We start from the raw sequence: 16,760 nt of genomic DNA, 5'->3' as shown, positions 1-16,760 counted from the left end.
TTAACTTAATTTGAAGCCCTGTGTTGCTTTCACTGTCTTGTATTAACTGATTTTATTTGAATCTGTTTTTGTTTGATCGCTATCTTGTCTTGACTGATTTTATTAGAATATGTTATGTTTGATAGTATCAAGTGTGAGGGTATAGGAACTAATCTGAAGACAGTAAGATTCACTATCTTAGTAAGTTTGACTATTACCTTCTTTTGAAGTCCTATAATGTCTCTAATGTTTTGTTTTTATTGATTTTGTTCTGTGCTGTTATGTTCCATTTTATTATGCCTGATGAAATAGTCAATTCTATTGAAGATAACAAGAGACATCATGGTAACCATTGTAGATCACTTTGTATTTTGGTTTTGAGTCATGTACTATGTCCATCCTTTTGTTTTGACTGACCCCATTTTGTTTTCTCTCATTTGGTTTTATTCTCTCCAAAATAAAAATTAAAAAACAAAAAAAAAATGGTGTAGCTGCTGATTTATGGCAGTCTTCCATCTTCAACTGTGCCATGTTGAAGGAGAGAGCTGAATTTTTCAGAAACAGTTCCTTTACTCTTGGAGAAGTTTAGCTAGCACTTTGGACAGCTAACAGGATGAGGTGTTTTCTCTTGTGGCGCTGAGGCTGACACCATCCTGGTTTGCCTTGTGGAAGATGGAGAAGAGAGCAAAGAGTGAAAGTGGGCTCAAGAGGCAGCAGAGCACCAGCCCCTTAATCTGGGCATGAATGAGCGCCTCGTGACGCTGGCCAATCAGGGCTGGAGACCATGCAGAGGAGGCAGGGCCCATTTGTGAACCCGGATGGAGTTTGAGTTGTGTGGCAGTGTTACAGATTGTGCACCATCCTGGATGGGCTGTTCACAGACAGCTCACTGGTCCCCGGTTTTGTTGCGATCAGGAAGCAATCTTCAGCTGATGCAGTGGTACACACCTGTAATCCCAGGCCGAGGCTGGAGGATGGAAAGCTCAGAGTGGACAACACAGTGGGACACTGTCTCTAAAGAAAAACCATGGCTTGGCGGGCACCACCTGGATTCAGTCCCCAGTACCGGAAAAATAAATAAATAACCCTTAAACTTGAACATAGTAAATTGTTCACGGCTCCAGGTTTCTAAGGCCCTAAAATCATACAATAATTTGAAACTGGTAATGGAGGCAAAAACAAGAACATGCCCCAGCACCAGCAAGATGCCATCTTCGTCTGTTTAGTTTTTACACTTGCTAGTCCTAACCTCTATTTGGGACCTGAAATAGGAAACAGCAGGTGGCAGGTGGTGAACTTCTCCGTTCGCTTTGGGGGATGCTGACACGAGATGTGGCCAAACCAACTGTGGTGTTGACAAACCATGTCATTTTAAGACTGAATCCTAGAACTGTATTGTGGTAAATTGTCTGTGGTTTGAGATTTCTGAGGACTGTAAAACCATAACGAAAGGAAAGAAAGAAAGGAAGGAAGGAAGGAAGAAGGAAGAAATGCAGGGAGGGAGGGAAGGAGGGAAGGAGGGAGGGAAAAGCAAGTGAGAATCCTCCCTTGGAGCCTTCGGGGGCGTCACAACACCCCCACCACCAACACTTTGAATTTTGGCTTCCGGCCTTCAGAACTAAGAGACTACACACGTATTGTTGCACCTGGGGAGGTAGCTCCATGGAATGGCATTTGCATAGCACACACCAATGTTTCAATTTCCAGTATCGAAAAACAAATCTATCTCCCTCGGTGGTAATTTATCAGGGTGGTCCTAAGAAACTTAGCATAGCAGTAAAGGATGCATGATTTCTTCTTGATGAGTTACAGTCTCTTCTTGGTGCTGAGAAATGAGAAGAAACAGTCAGGTGATTGCTCCAGGGTGCTGTATGGGGGCCAGGGACTTACCTGAGGGATGACTCTGAGTGTTGACTCACTGTCTCAGTCTCCAAGCTCTGGTTCAAAAACTTTCATGCCAGGCCAATTGCTGCAAAACAGCAGAAAAACAAGTCTGTGTCGTGCAAAACATTCCCTGGAATTTTCTTCCTGAGTTGAGTTCCTGGCTGTTTCCTGACTGCCTCATCACTCTTGATGGGGCTGAGCAGACACTGCCCAGTGCCTGTGTTTCTGTGTCCTTCAGAGCTCTTCCTTACACAACCACTAAAGGATAGGCTGACACTTTACAAGCCTAGATCTATCGCTTCCTAGATCTGCTCATCTACCGTGGATGAAAATGTGACCTGAAGATTAGCCCTATGGGGATATTAGCTGTAACCAGAAGAATTCACAGGAAGGACAGATTTTAAATTGCAGTTGAACAATTCAATAAAATCAATAAACTTGGGGCAGATCCCCTGCTTGTCTTCAGTCTGGGACCTTCCCAAAGGAGGCTTGGCACATCTGTCCCTAGGGACTTGACAAAGTGGGCGTCACCAGAGGCAACCATTATTTAGTGCTTCCTCGGAAATGGCCTGGTCTAGGCACTTTACGTTTTTGTTTAATTGCCACAACAATCCAAGACAGCAGATGTTGTTTTGTGGCCTCATTGTTTAAACCACAAAACTGCACAGAATTGTTCTGTAACCCACCTAAGATCACACAAGCAAGAAGTGATAGAGCCAAGACTTGAAACCCAGTAGTCTGGCTCCAGAGTACGTGACAAGTCGACTCCAGCATGCTCACCTGTGATCTCTACCTCCTCGTACTCACTGCCCTTAAGTCTGGAAGTTACCAGTGATTTGCTTCTAACCCAAAGAATGGCATATGATTGAAAAATATGGTGAATGTTTACATCTAAAAATTTATTACAGTAAGAGATGTTGTCATCCCCTTCAAAATACCTACTCCCTTGCTTCAAACATGCTTATACCATCCTTACACCATCATGTTGGAGCTTAAGTCCTAATAAAGACTTTTGTGGATGGCATGCTCTTGCCTATTCATGATTTCTGTTTCACATACGGCAGGCTGCACTGGTATACTAAGAGCTGGTAGCACATAAGTCCACTGATGCCAAAAGTGGTCAGAAGATGGGGCTAATAACACTGAAAGTGACTGGCAGCAGAGAACGATGGAGAGTAACAGAATTGCTGGGAGCTGCTGGCTTTGTGGCTGGAAGAGCCCCTGAGGACTGCCAGGGGATGCTTCCTCTAGAAACCCAAGAGCAACAAGGTGGGTCACTAGCACCCACTGGTATTCAGCGCTTAGGGCTGTTAACACTGAAAGAGCGACACTGCTTATTTGTAATTTCTATCTAAATTGAGCAAAAGAATCCCCAACAGCTTGGTAACACAGTGAGACCCTAGCTCTGAGGAACACCTTGATTATAGCCTTGTAAGAGCTAAGTGTCTCTGGATTCCTGATCCACAGAAACTATAAGTTAGTAATCATGTGTTGTTTTAGGTTGAATTTGGAACCCATGGTTATGTAGTCATAGATAGTACAACCCTGCTGGTTTTGAATCCTAGCCCAGCCACTGACTTGCTGAACATGTACCACCTCTGGGCTCCAAGTTCCTCATCAATTAATGAGAGATGGATTAGTTTCACTCATTCAGTCAGCAACTATTTACTGAACAATACACGGTGCTGGGAATAGATACTTTTCTAGTTTGCCTTTCAAATCAAAGTGGGAAAGAAGGCCCAATGCTCCCTCAGAGGTATGTTCTGTTTTTTTCAATTCTAGGTATTCTCCAGATACAACAGAGAATGAAATGGAGAATCCCCATCCCTTCAGAGTTTTACTTTAATAAAGGAAGGCAGACAATGGGACAAGATGTAAATATGTCATATGACACATTACAGTACCCACAATGAGGAAGCATAAAGCAGAAGATCATTAATTTTAAAAACGCCATGGGGCAGAAGAGGAATCAGGATGGCCTTGGGGTGGGGAGGGATTGATTTGAACAAGAAACCTAAAAGAGGTGAAGGAACATTCACAAATGTATTTAGGGAATCGTATTCTCTATAGGGGGAACAACAAATGCAAAGACCTCTTATGAGCGCTTTTCAAGGATCAAGGATTTGTAAGGGGCTGCTATGACTACAATAGAGGGCTCCAGGAGGAGACACAGAGAGTCCTCAGAGTACGCAGTCAGTAGATAATGGACTGAACTCTGGGGAAACCTAAGTCCAGAATCTAAAGCCTTAACCACTTCCTTTCACCTCTGAAAATGCCAAAGGATGGCCAGGGCCTGGTGAACAAGAGGTATGCAATGATCACATACAGGAGAGGGCGGAAAAAGGGGGTGAATACAGGAGCCGGGGACGGAGGATCTAGTCTTTCTCTGTGTATATGCACAGCTCTCCTCCCAGCATTAGTTTAAGTCTGGATTGTTGCCCCAATCTAAGGTAAAACTAACTTCAGATGTCTGCAGTGAAGCTCAAAGCCAGAAGGAATTTTTAATTTTCTTTCTTTGGGTTGTGTATTAAGCAAGAGTCTGTTATTTTTTGGTCAGATTGTCTCACATATGTCTTTATGCTTTGTTCCAAAAAAAAAACCTGGATGTCAGAAGTGACGCATTATGATATGTTTTGTGGAAGAATGTCAATATAAAGGCCTCAGCCCTTGATCATTAAAACCAGCCATTTGGATGTACAATCGTCTCCATTATATTCCTATGATTAAAAAAAAAGAATAATAACACAGAAGATATTAACAAATATTTGTAATCTGGAGAGTCAATACCATGTGCTTTTCTGGGTTCTCTGGGTTATTCCAGTACCTGACTTTCCCCAGAAAGTCCCTTCTTAAACATTTAATTGCCAGGTTTCTCTATAGTAAGTATTTGTCCTGGCCTGCGGGTAAGTAAGTCCACAGAGACCCTAGAGGGGGAGTGGGGATGAAAGGTGACAAGAGACACAAAGAGCAGAGATAAGACAAAGTCCATCAGATCAAGTCTCGTTTATTTAAGGAAGGAGTATCAAATATATAGGGTATTGAAGAGGAGGGGGTTGGGTTCTGAGAAGTCAGCAGGTAACTTAGCAACAGTGGCAAGACTGAGGGTTATAGGTAAATTCAAATTTCCCACACAAGGGCTCATAAGGCAGGCTGATTAGCATAATCCCTGAATAGGCCAAACAAGCTAGGTAGGCAAGGTACTGCTTAACTACCAAACTTAACTTCTAGAGGGAGTTAAGGTGGCGTGGCCTGCAGATATAAGGTGACAGCCAATTACAGGGCTTCCCACAAGTATTGATCTTACTGACTCTCCGAATTACAAATACTTGTTGATATCAATTGTGTTATTATTCTTTTTTATCATCATTGTAAACATGGAAAATAAATACTTTTACTTTGCTCTTATGATGTGAGTTGGGTGTTTTTGTGCTTGGAAGAAACTTCTCCATAAGTTTCACTTCATCAAGGTGGCCAGTTAGTAAGTGAAGTGACTTGGATTTGAACTGTGATCTGCTTCCCTCACAGAAATAGCATGGAGACAGACATTGTACATCCAAAAGGCTGGTTTCAATGATCAAGGGCTGGGACCTGTGTGTTGCTATGGGACTTCTGGGTGAGTTTTATATTGCCATTCATATACAAAATATACCATAATACCTCAGCTGTAGCAGCCAAATAGTATGCGTGAGCTAGGCCAAGAGATGCCAACAGGCTGAGAATGAGCCCATGACCTCTCAGGGCCTGACAAATTACAACTCAAAACTGAAGCACTGACCCCAAAACATTAGCAATGCCCCCAACCTGTGATACACAGATATCTCTCTCTCTCTCTCTCTCTCTCTCTCTCTCTCTCTCTCTCTCTGTGTGTGTGTGTGTGTGTGTGTGTGTGTGTGTGTGTCTCCATATTGCAGAGGTGACTTCAGGCCTTCTACTTAACCCAACTCCCAGCACTCATTTACTTCCTAACTTTCTCTCAGTCGCTCATCCCTGAGCCACTCCCCTCTTCATGAATTAATAAAACCAGGATTCAGCCTTGGGTGGAGGCCTTTGCTCCAGTTAGCCATTGTTCTGACAGGACTTAGGACCCCTTTGCTCCGCACAACCACAAATATGCGTTAGAGTCTTCATTCTCACCATGGGTTGCACTGGAAGTGGTAGATTGAAGTTAACTTTCTGGAATTCCAATAACTTTCCTTCAGGATTACAAATATGAGCTCCTCTAGACCAGAAAGGGATTGCAACAGACACCATCCTGGGTTTTACAGTGCACCTGGCCTTTATGATCAATCTGATAGAATAAGAGGATAGGGAAGATGCATGTCATACTTTAAATTATTCCTTGATGTCTCAAAGGATGAAACTGGTGATCATCTGTATATGAAGCATCGAGTCCTTTTTGGTTCTTTGTAGTTTCTACACAGACTACCTTTTTTGCAGCCCACAGGTTTATTCTCTTTTTCTAAGAATCGAGAGTGACATCAGCCAGGAGGCTGAAATAGAGTTGTCTATGCCTCATCCTTGCACAAGAAGGATGCACAACAAAAAGAAGCAACTGTATCCCAACTATAGTGGCTGAGGAGCTGTGTGGGGAGCAGCAGGGAAGTGGTGGGATCTGTGCAGAACACGAAGGCCTCAAATAGCATCATGGAGAGGAGAGCTAGGCAGCCCTGCCTTACTCACTTTGTCTCCCCACCATATCAGCTAAAAACAAAAGCAGACTCCCTCACAAGGAAAAGCGAAACCAGAGGCCACTTACTGGCCCATTGCCACTCACCACGCCTGCAAAGGAAACTCCTGCAGCCCTCACAGGCCCTAGGCACAGCCTGGAGATGGCAAAGTTTATGTTTCAGCATTGCCACAGGGCGGGAAGCCACGCTATGTATGCTTTACCCTGTGATCTAAGCCACTAGGGACTCAGTGCCATCTTGGAAGTAAACCCACTGGTAGACCCATCCGGGGACAGTAGCCACAGACCATCTCCATTCTCCAGGCTCGGCCATTATTCTACCACACTCACACAGTGACCATAGCCCCACAGCCCCAGCTGCTCAGAGCTCAGGCAAAGCAGAAAGATGGAGACTCCAACTTCCACCCAGGTGGTTCCATTTCTTCCAGAGCAAAGGCAAACTTGTAGAGAGGTGAAGCTGACACACAGTCAGCAGCCTACGTGTCTACGCTAAGCCCAGCAGCCCACCAGGTGTTGGTCCTATGCCCCTAGGAAGCTGAGGGCCTACAGCCTCCACACATACTCAACATGGCTCAGCAGACATCCGGGAAACATCCTTGCCTTGTCCCAACCAAGAAATCCACCACACAGCTGGCCAAACCACAGGGCCCATTGGGCACACTCAAACCAGGCCTCCCAACCTGCCAAGTGGCCACATTACCCCGTCCTAGGAGATCCTGCCTCATAGCCAACCAGTCTTCAGCACTCACATGTACACAGCACGGCTCAACAGCCAGCCAAGTGGCAGACCCAACCCCAGGAAACCTGCTGAATGACCACCTAACCCAGTGCACCCCATATGTGCAAATCCAGCTCAACACAAACCAAACAACAGCCCCACCACCAGAGCTTATGCTGTCTAACCAGCAACCCACAGCACCTGCAGGCACCTGTGCCTGGGCCAACAGCCAGTCCAACAGTGGCCCCATTTTCTGAGTAAATGGTACTATACCACCATGGTCACAAACATCCTCAGACTAGACCACTGGCACAACTGCAGAAACCACTAGTGAGGATTTAGGCTGAAGAAACTGCACAAAAATAGCACATTTACATCCACACAGTATCAAAGCTAACACAATATGCCCAGCCAGCACCTGGCACCCAATCACAGAAAGCCTTTCTCTACAAATGCAAACACAAAACAAAGCAAAAAATTTAAACTCTATAAAATTGGGAAAGACAACTGATTAACTAGATGCACAGCCCAACATATGGACACATATAACATGAAAAAGTAACGGGGTGCTGTGGGCTGCACCTCCAACCCCAGCACTCAGGAGGCTGTGGCAGGAGGATCCCTCAGAGTTCAATACCAGCCTGGGCTACATCGTGAGTTCAAAGCCAGCCTAAACTGCACAGGGAGATTCTGTCAAACAAAACAAATACATGAGCAAACAAGGAAACATAGCCACCTCTCCCCCAAGAGAACACAATTGTTCTCTGCCAAAGAACAGGAAATTTATGAAATTCTCAGAAAGGAATTCAAAATAATGATCTGAAGGAAGCTCAGTGGGGCACAAAAATGCAGACAAACAACTCAGTTAAATCAGGAAAATAATACATAATCTGAAAGAGAAATTTCACAGAGAGATAGATATCCTAAAAAATAAACAAACAAGAATCTTGCAACTACGTGAGACTATACTCATAAGTAAAATAAGTCAGATATGCATGTATAAACATATTGTCTCACTTGTGTGAATGAATCTGTATATGTATATAAAATATCATTAAGATAGGTATACTAAAAAAAATCTTGCAGCTGAAGAATGGAGAAGTTTAAAATGCAAATTAAAACTATAGCAAGAGATTATGAAGCCAAAGAGTGAAATTTTAAACTTGAAGATACATGTGGTAGGTTAACTCAGTAAGTAATGAGGAGGTTCAGAGAAAACAGAATGAAAAAGAGCAAAGATAGCCTGTGGAAACACCATTAAGTGAACAAATATTCACATTATGGGAGTTATCAAGGGAGAAGACCGAAACTCAAAACATATACAAGAAAATAATAGCGAAAAACTTCCCAAATCTGAGAAGAGATAAAAATACCCAGATCCATGAGGCTCAAAGAAATAGACTCAACCCAAAAAAGTCCTTCCAAGCACGTTATAATCAACTGTGAAAAGAATCACAACTCATCACTATGGAAAACCCCAAATGTAAACAGTTAATAATAAGAGATAAAAAGGAATAAAGGGTATATACCAGAGCCATAAAAGTTAACAGGCAGTTATCTATCATGAATAACCCTGAATATAAATGGACTAAAGTCCACAATTAAAAGATACAGTTTGAAAAAAAGATATAGATTGAGCTAGTTGTGGTGGGACATAATCCTAGTACTTCAGGAGGCTAAGATAAGAGTGCTGAAATTTCAATCCTAGTCTGGCCAGTTTAGAGACTTAGCAAGAATTTGTCTCAAAATAAAGAGTACAAAGGGATAGAGATGTAGCTAAGCACAAAGGCCCTGGATTCCTGGATTCAGTCTTCAGTATCACACACACACACACACACACACACACACACACACACACACACAAACACACATGGTGTATATATATATATATATATATATATATATATATATATATATATGCTGAATGGATTTTTAAAAACCAAAACTTAAACCATATTCTATTTACAGGAAACTAATAAACACATATAAATGCAGGAAGTGATGAGATGGTACAAGACAGTCCACGAAAATGGAAACTGAAAGTGAGCAGGAGTGGCTACACTTACATCAGACAAAACAGACATTAAGTAAAAAATTTTACAGAGACAAAGGTGATCATTATGTAATAATAAAGGAGGATCAGTTCAGTAAGAGGATACATAACTGTAAATACATATGTACCCAACCCGGACCACCAGAATACATAAAGCTAATATTATTAGATCTAAAGGGAGAGATAGATTCCAATAAAATAATGATTGGGGACTTTAACACCTCACTTTCACCAATGGATGGATCATGCAAAGAGAAAATCAAAAGCATAGCAGAGTTAAAATGTGGTATAGATCATAACAAATATGTATGGCTTATATCATTTAATAACCACAGAAAAAATTCTCATCACTACATGGGATATTACCAGGATAGGTCATATGGTATGCCATAAAACAAGTTTTTACAAATTAAAATTATCTATTTGTCTTGGTTTCTCATTGTTTGGACAAAATACCCAGCATGCAGAAGTTAAATGAGGAAAAGTTTACTTTAGCTTACAGTTTTTGATAATTTCAGTCCATAGTTGACTGGCTCCAATGCAAAGTAGCACCACAGAAGGGCATCACAAAGGAGAAACAGTCAATAGCACGGCAGGCAGGAATCAGCGACCCTTCCTTCTTTCCCTTTTCATTCCACCCAGGATACAAGTGCACTGATTGGTGCTGCCCACACACGGGTGGGTCTTCCCTCTTCAGTAGATTCATCGTCCACACCCACACTATGCTAAGCCAATCAATGGACTAATCCAATATCACAAACCCATGATCCAATCACTTGCAAAAGCCCCACCATATAAGGCTTTGGAAACACATCTAGGTATAAGCCATCCTCTTTCTAACACATGAAATAAAGTTAGAAATCAATAAAAAGGTCTTCAGAAATTGCACAAATGCATGCAGACTAAACAATATGATCCTGATTGACCAATAGATCAACAAATAAATTAAAATCTGCCTTGAAATAAATGAAAATGGAAGCACAATGTACCAAAATCTACAACAAAAGCAATACTGAGACTAAGGTTTTAGCAGTGAACACCTACAGGAGTGAAGGGAGAAGTCTTAAACAAATTGGTAATGAAAAAGGAGACATTATGACTGACACCATAGAAATAGAAGGAACAGGATGGGATTTGGCTCAGTGGCGTAAGTGCCTGCCTGGCAAATGCAAGGTCATGAGTTCAATTCCCAGTACCAAAATAAATAAATAAACAAATGTCTCTTTAAAAAAGAAATAGAAGCAACTGTTAGTGATTATTATGAACAGTGATATGCAAGGAGAGCACGAGAATGAGCTGATGGATGAATGGGACAGTGGGAGGAAGTTGAGACAGCAGGTGTAGTCAAATCCTTTGAGAAGTACAACTTTAGAACTCAAAAGAAACAAGACAGTGTATAGATGCAAGTAAGAAATTCAAGGATGTGCTAGTTCAGGTCTGTGTTAGTCAGTTTTCTATCATAGTGACAAAATACCTGAGACCAATCAACTTATAAGGAGGAAAGATTTATTTTGGCTCATAGTTTTGAGGTTTCGGCCCACTGTTGGTTGGCTCCATTATTAAACAGTTGGTTGGCTCCATTATTACGAGGTCTGCGATAGCAGGAAGCATGTAGTTCATTCATGATAGAAAGCAGAGGAAGAGAGAATGAAAGAGAAAGAGGCCAGGGATAAGATATAGTCCCTAAAGGCACACCCCCACGGTCCACTCCCTTACGCTGGGCTGTATTTCCTACATTTCCCACCTCCCAACATTGTCATCAATCCCATTGGTGAATTAATCTGCTAATGAAGTTAGACCCTCATGATCCAGTCACCCTCCAAAAGCTCCATCTCTGAATATTTCTACATTAAGAACCAAATTTCCGACACAGCAAGCTTTGAGGAATGCATGATATCTAAACCATAACAAGCTGAGTGATATCACCCAATGAATCCGCACTCTTGTTGGAGTCTGCAGACAGGAAGAGTCCAGCTTCCACCAAGAAATCTTACATGTGATTTTACAGACCTGACCACAGGCCATCACAAGGTATCACTTGGCAGGCCTCAAGGCCTAAATTTCCAGTGCCCTCCTCATTCCAGGCCCAAGCCCAGCCAGGGCATTGCTGTCTATAAAGGAAGATGAAGCGAAGGACTCATCTGAGGATACATGCATCTGTATTCCTATCTATTCTACTGTCATCCTTAGAGATCGTCGTCCAAGGTCTTTTTCAGGTACCTCTGCCAAGGGTTCCTTTTACACAGAAAGGGAGAGGAAGCAGGAGTGTCAAAGACATTCTTATCATTTCTAACTCAGAACTCAGTACTGTTCCCACTCTTATTCCTCCCCTCTCTCCTTCCTTTCAACCCCCAGGTCCGTAAAAACTAAAAGAGCCCTTTGTTCAAGAATCCCTTAATTATATCCCTGTGGTCGTTGCACTGATTCAAGGACTCTTTTCCTGCTTATTTCATCACAGTGAGGGATTAAAGCTTCGTGTTTTAGCTCCTTACTGAATCAACTGCTCTTTAAAATCAGCCGAGTTGTTGATGGAAACATTTTTGGCATTCATGAAAGAAGGGCTGATGCCCTTAGAAAGGACAAGGGTGTCAGAGCCCATAGCCTGGCACTGGCATTTAACAGGAGGAGGGACATGTCTGAGGTTGTCACTAGAGAAAAAAAAAAAAAACATGGGCCAGGAATAGCATGTTACCCAAAAGGCGGTGTGGAAATTAAGGAAACCCTATGTACCTACAGATCACCAGCCAAGCAAGGGAAGAGAGGATTGGGGTGGCATGAGTAGAATCAAGCAGCATTTGAGGGAGGATTAGAAAGCAAGCTCCCCCAGTGAGAGAGGATTAATGGGGCAGTGCTCAGAGCCAAATGCAAACCAAACACAAGATACCTACAAGGTGCCTGTCACAGACACCAGCCAATAGGAACTTCACAATGGCTGATTGATTCCGGTGCCGTCTGCATTTCTTTCCCTTTTTTATATTTATTTTAAAGGAAATAAAACAGGACAATAAAACAAACAAAACAGTGAGAATTCAATATGGGATTTCAAAAATAAGACAGTAGGGAATCTACTATGGTTACTATATTGCATATTGTCATCCTCTAAGTGGTTGCTCAGACTACCAGCTTTAGACTTGCAAAGTCAATCAAGCAATGCAAGCTTTAGGTTGTTTCTTTACTTCAGTTGCTATCTTCTCAGTCTATGTTCCTCCCAATCAGCTGGTTGTGTGGTGGGGAGTGGTTGTTCTTCTCACAGCCCACACACCAGCTGGTTCATGGCAGGCAGGGCACAGGGCCTCCACTGACTCATGGGATGAGACAAAGCTTTTACAGTAGCTCTTCCCCTGGCCAGCATGGTCTCTGCTGGCTCACAGATGGAGTGTGTGGCTTCCATCCTGGTACTCCCTACAGGTGAAGGCCATATGCATTTCTAGACACAGGAGTTAGATAGGGACAGTAAATGGAAAGTCACTAGAAAGTATATGAGAAGGGGATCAGGGATAAAACCAGCATAAATTAAGGGTTCTTTGAGTAAGTACGTTTGTACACATCCATTTCAGCCTCTATTCTCAGTCTACGGTGATTGTTTGATCTCACACTGGTGCAGTGAGGGAACCTTTCTCCAGGAAAATCTTATGATGTCCTTTAGGTAGAAAAGGACACATCTGATAGTCCTTTCTGCAAGTACCTTCTGCTCACAATAATCAATATACGAAGCTGGTATGTTCAGGGATGGCCTGTTCGTAACTTTAGCATAAAGTTTCAGAGAGATTCATCTACATGTTAGTATGTCTCAGTACTATACTTTGTTCCCTCTTTATAGTTGTGATCTACACAGTCATCTCTCTGTATCCAAGGGCAATTCGTTCCAGGATCCCTCTTGGATGCTAAATTCTGTGGGTACTCAAGTTCCTTATATAAAAGGGCATAGTATTTTCATACAATTTACACACACCCTCCTGTATACTTTTTCCTTCAGTGAGGGGAATGGAGCCCATGGTCTCCCTGATGGTAGGCAAGCACACTACCACTTAGCTACACACCAAGTCCCATCCCATACACCTTAGATCATCACTAGATCACCTGTAATTCCTAATGCAATGTGAGTGCTCTGTAAATAACTGTAATGCCACATTGCTTAGGAAATAATGATAAGGAGGAGATAATCAGTATACAGTCAGTATAGATGCAATTACTTTTCCAAGAATTGTTGATCCACAGTTTTTCAAACCTGTGGATATGAAGGGTCAACTGTATATATTCTAAATTGTGTTTGTCCATCTGGCCACTGATGTACATTTGAGTTGTTATAGTATGTTAAGAACCCAATGTGTTCGTGTGCAATGTATCAAGCAATTGAATTTCTAGAAACAAGCATATCTTAGAGGTGTTTGTCAACAGATCATTTCCTTAACTAGCACTAAACCTAGGGGAAAGAGTTGCAATAAAGATAGCATGAAAAAAATGGCATTCATGAAATTGAAAAGATCCTCTCCCTATAGAGATCCCCTTTCCCATCCTCATTTCAGGAAATTTATATTTGCAATTACATGGAAAAGTTACTGGAATTCTAACAAGTTAATTCCAATCTACCACTTCCAGTGTAACCCACAATGAGAATAAAAACACTAATGCATACTTATAATAATGGGGTGCCAAGGGGGTCCTAAGTCCAGCCAGGATGAAGGTTCAATGGAATAAAGGCTCAACCCAGGCCTAACCCAGATTTTATTAACTTGTTAAGAAGGGAGTGGCTTGAGGATGAGTGACAGTGAGGATGGTGAGAGACATATGAGACTAAGAGCTGAGCTATGCTGGAGGCCTGAAAGCACCTCTGCAATATGCAGAGAAGGACATGCAGAAAAACCAATCTGCGTAACACAACGGAGGCAGCATTTGATGTTTTGGGGGCCAGTGCTTCCGTTCTGATGTGCAAACTTTTCTGTCCTGGGAAGTCACAGCCTCTTATTTCAAGGCTTGAACCCAGGTGATAGCCCTGGAGCAGTGGCTCTGCCATCCTGCCAGGTTCAACTATGTTTTGATGGGAGTCACAGGGTAGGGAAACAGTGACTGTCACCCAGCTTCAAAGATTGCACATCAGCACCTGAGCTGCTCTGTTTACACTGCTTAGAGCCAACGGACGGGAGAAGGAAACGCCTTAGCCAGCTCCGTGCATATCAGGACATGGAGACAGGGCCAGGTTAGCCAAAGTGGAGGTAACTGCTCTTTGTTCAAGGACAGTGGTCCAGGTGGAGCTCCACATTTTCCCACCTAATTTATGACGTTTCATATAAAATTTTCCCCAATTTGCTCTTTTCTAGCTTGTTCTTTACTACAGCAATGCGGGGCACAATGTTTCTATTATATAAAACTGTAGCACATTTCCTGATGAAGGTCTGTTAGAGACATAATTTCTGCTTCACCACAAGCAGATGCTCAAGACCCATTCAAAGTGGCTCTTGGCCTTTGCCATGACATTTTTGGTCCCCCTGCCCTGGCCCTTTTCCCTCCAGCACCTTCTGCCCCGAGATGACTTGCTCTGCTTTCCTGCTCCTCCTCTCCAGCCTGCTGGGGCCTCTGGGTCTCCACCATGTGGCTCTGTTTGGCTGGTGGTCCTCTGAGACAGCCACTGCTGGCCACATCTGTCATCACTTCCAGCGAAGTTTTCCCCCTTCCTCTCCCCTCAGCACTGTGGCATCAATTTCTGCACTTCCCAGAAACACTACAAACCCTGAATTCCTCTGGAACCCTGCCCTTTATTCTGGGAAACACAACACCAGTGCATCAGAGCAAGGGACAAATGGGAGTTCTTGTTTCAAAGTGAATCACTTTACGGTTGCCTATTCATTTTTTTTTATTCTTAACAAAATAATGAAAGCAAGCTAGTTATGAAGAAAAGAGACTTACCTAGCTCAGTTTTGGGGCTGGAAGTCCAAGATCAGACAGCTCCATTGGTTTACCCTCTAGTGAGGGGCTAAAGGTGGATGCGAGTGGAGGTTCACATGGCCAGACCAGAAGCTGGAAGCCAAATGTGCCAGGCTCGTGTTTCTAGAACACCTTGCCCTGGAGAGAACAGACCCAGCATCCCATGAGAACTTCTTTACTGTTTCTGATCTTCAGCGATCTTCAGTGATAGATCCTCAGCCATCTAGGACTTCCCACTAAGCCTCACTCTTCTCATCAGCACACTGAGGACCAAGTTTCCATCATGTGGGCCTTTGAGGAGAGAACCACACCCAAACCATAGCAGGGTGTGGAAACTGTCCTTGAAGCTCAAAGTCCTGAGTTCAACCCCAAGTATTCTCCCCCCACCAAAAAAACTGTTCTTTAGGTCATAAACTACACATATTATGATAGATAATCATACTACTAATCCCTGTTAATTCATCAAAAGAACAGTTTGTAGTGTCATCGTTATGTCATTTTTTCCTGCCTGTATCTTGTAATATGAACAACTACTTTGAAGATAACAATATGCAATATAATAAACATTGTTAATTTCCTATGATGTTGATGTGAAATTCTGCACCATTGTTTTTAGTCTTTTTTATTTGTTTTGTTCTAAAATAAAATTTTTTAAAAATCCTAAACTTCACAACTTTGATAGAAATGGTACTATATTTTCAATATATTTAGATATACTATGTTTTATATCTGAAAGAATGAAATTCCTGCCTGTGCTTAAATTAACATCTTGACAGGGCTGGGGATTTAGGTCAGTGGCATAAGCGCCTACCTTGATAGCAGGCAGTCGTGAGTTCAATCCCTGGTATCGGTAAAAACGAAAAAGCCAAAAAAAAAAAAAAAATTAACATCTTGACAATGAAGTAAAGGACCAGATAATGTGATAACTGCTGATTAGGACACATGTAGGCTGAAAATTCTAAATAGCGTACCATCACTAATAAGCAAGCACGTGGTCGTGAGTTTGATCCCAGTACCGATAACAAAAAAGAAAGAAAAAAATATTGTTAGTCTATGAGACAGAGTATCATCATGCACAATGGTTTATAACATACTAGATCACATGAAAGGAACAGAGGCTAAAAGGTGTAATTGTCTAAACCAGTGGTGAGAAGAACATTGAAATTCTTTAAGTCAGTGGTTTTCAAAATGTGCTCCCTGGACCAGCAAACTCAGTACCACCTGGAAACTTGTAAGAAATGTACTCTCCAGTGCCTCTGGCTACTGGCTCGGAAACTCTGGGGGTGGCGTCTACATTTTAATCTATGTTACAGTAGGTACTAAGGGAGCTCTGAGTCACACAAAAGTTGAACCTCTGTTTTACAGAACACACAACTGTCGTGTACAAAATATGTGTTCTGACTGTTTATTAGTTATTGTGACACTAATTTTGCAAAAGTAGAAGAATGCCCTGTTTGTGGTAAAGACAAGTGGATATGAAACCCAAACATCAGCAGAAGCAGTTCTTTGTGACAGCT

General features: G+C 42.4%; 1 long non-coding RNA gene across 3 annotated transcripts in view; it reads right to left on the bottom strand.

Moving 5' to 3' along the window:
• Positions 1-325: 325 nt before the first annotated feature.
• LOC134476821 (uncharacterized) overlaps positions 326-16,760 on the bottom strand; it is a 63,998-nt gene continuing 47,563 nt past the window's right edge. Inside the window, exons 3-6 of one of the 3 annotated variants that reach the window (XR_010048578.1) lie at positions 16,055-16,084; positions 15,226-15,381; positions 1,870-1,948; positions 326-641 (exon numbers count right to left, since the gene is read on the bottom strand). This is a non-coding gene — a long non-coding RNA (uncharacterized LOC134476821). Of the gene's footprint in view, positions 642-1,869; positions 1,949-15,225; positions 15,527-16,054; positions 16,085-16,760 lie in introns of those variants that run through there. The other 2 variants (XR_010048577.1, XR_010048576.1) reach the window with 2 other exon arrangements.

Source organism: Cavia porcellus, unplaced genomic scaffold (assembly GCF_034190915.1).
Source record: "Cavia porcellus strain 051 isolate PalLab524CR breed Dunkin Hartley unplaced genomic scaffold, mCavPor4.1 scaffold_7, whole genome shotgun sequence".
NCBI classification, from domain to species: domain Eukaryota; kingdom Metazoa; phylum Chordata; class Mammalia; order Rodentia; family Caviidae; genus Cavia; species Cavia porcellus.
The sequence above is the reverse complement of the archived record's forward strand: the minus strand, read 5'-3'. Positions and strand labels throughout refer to the sequence as shown.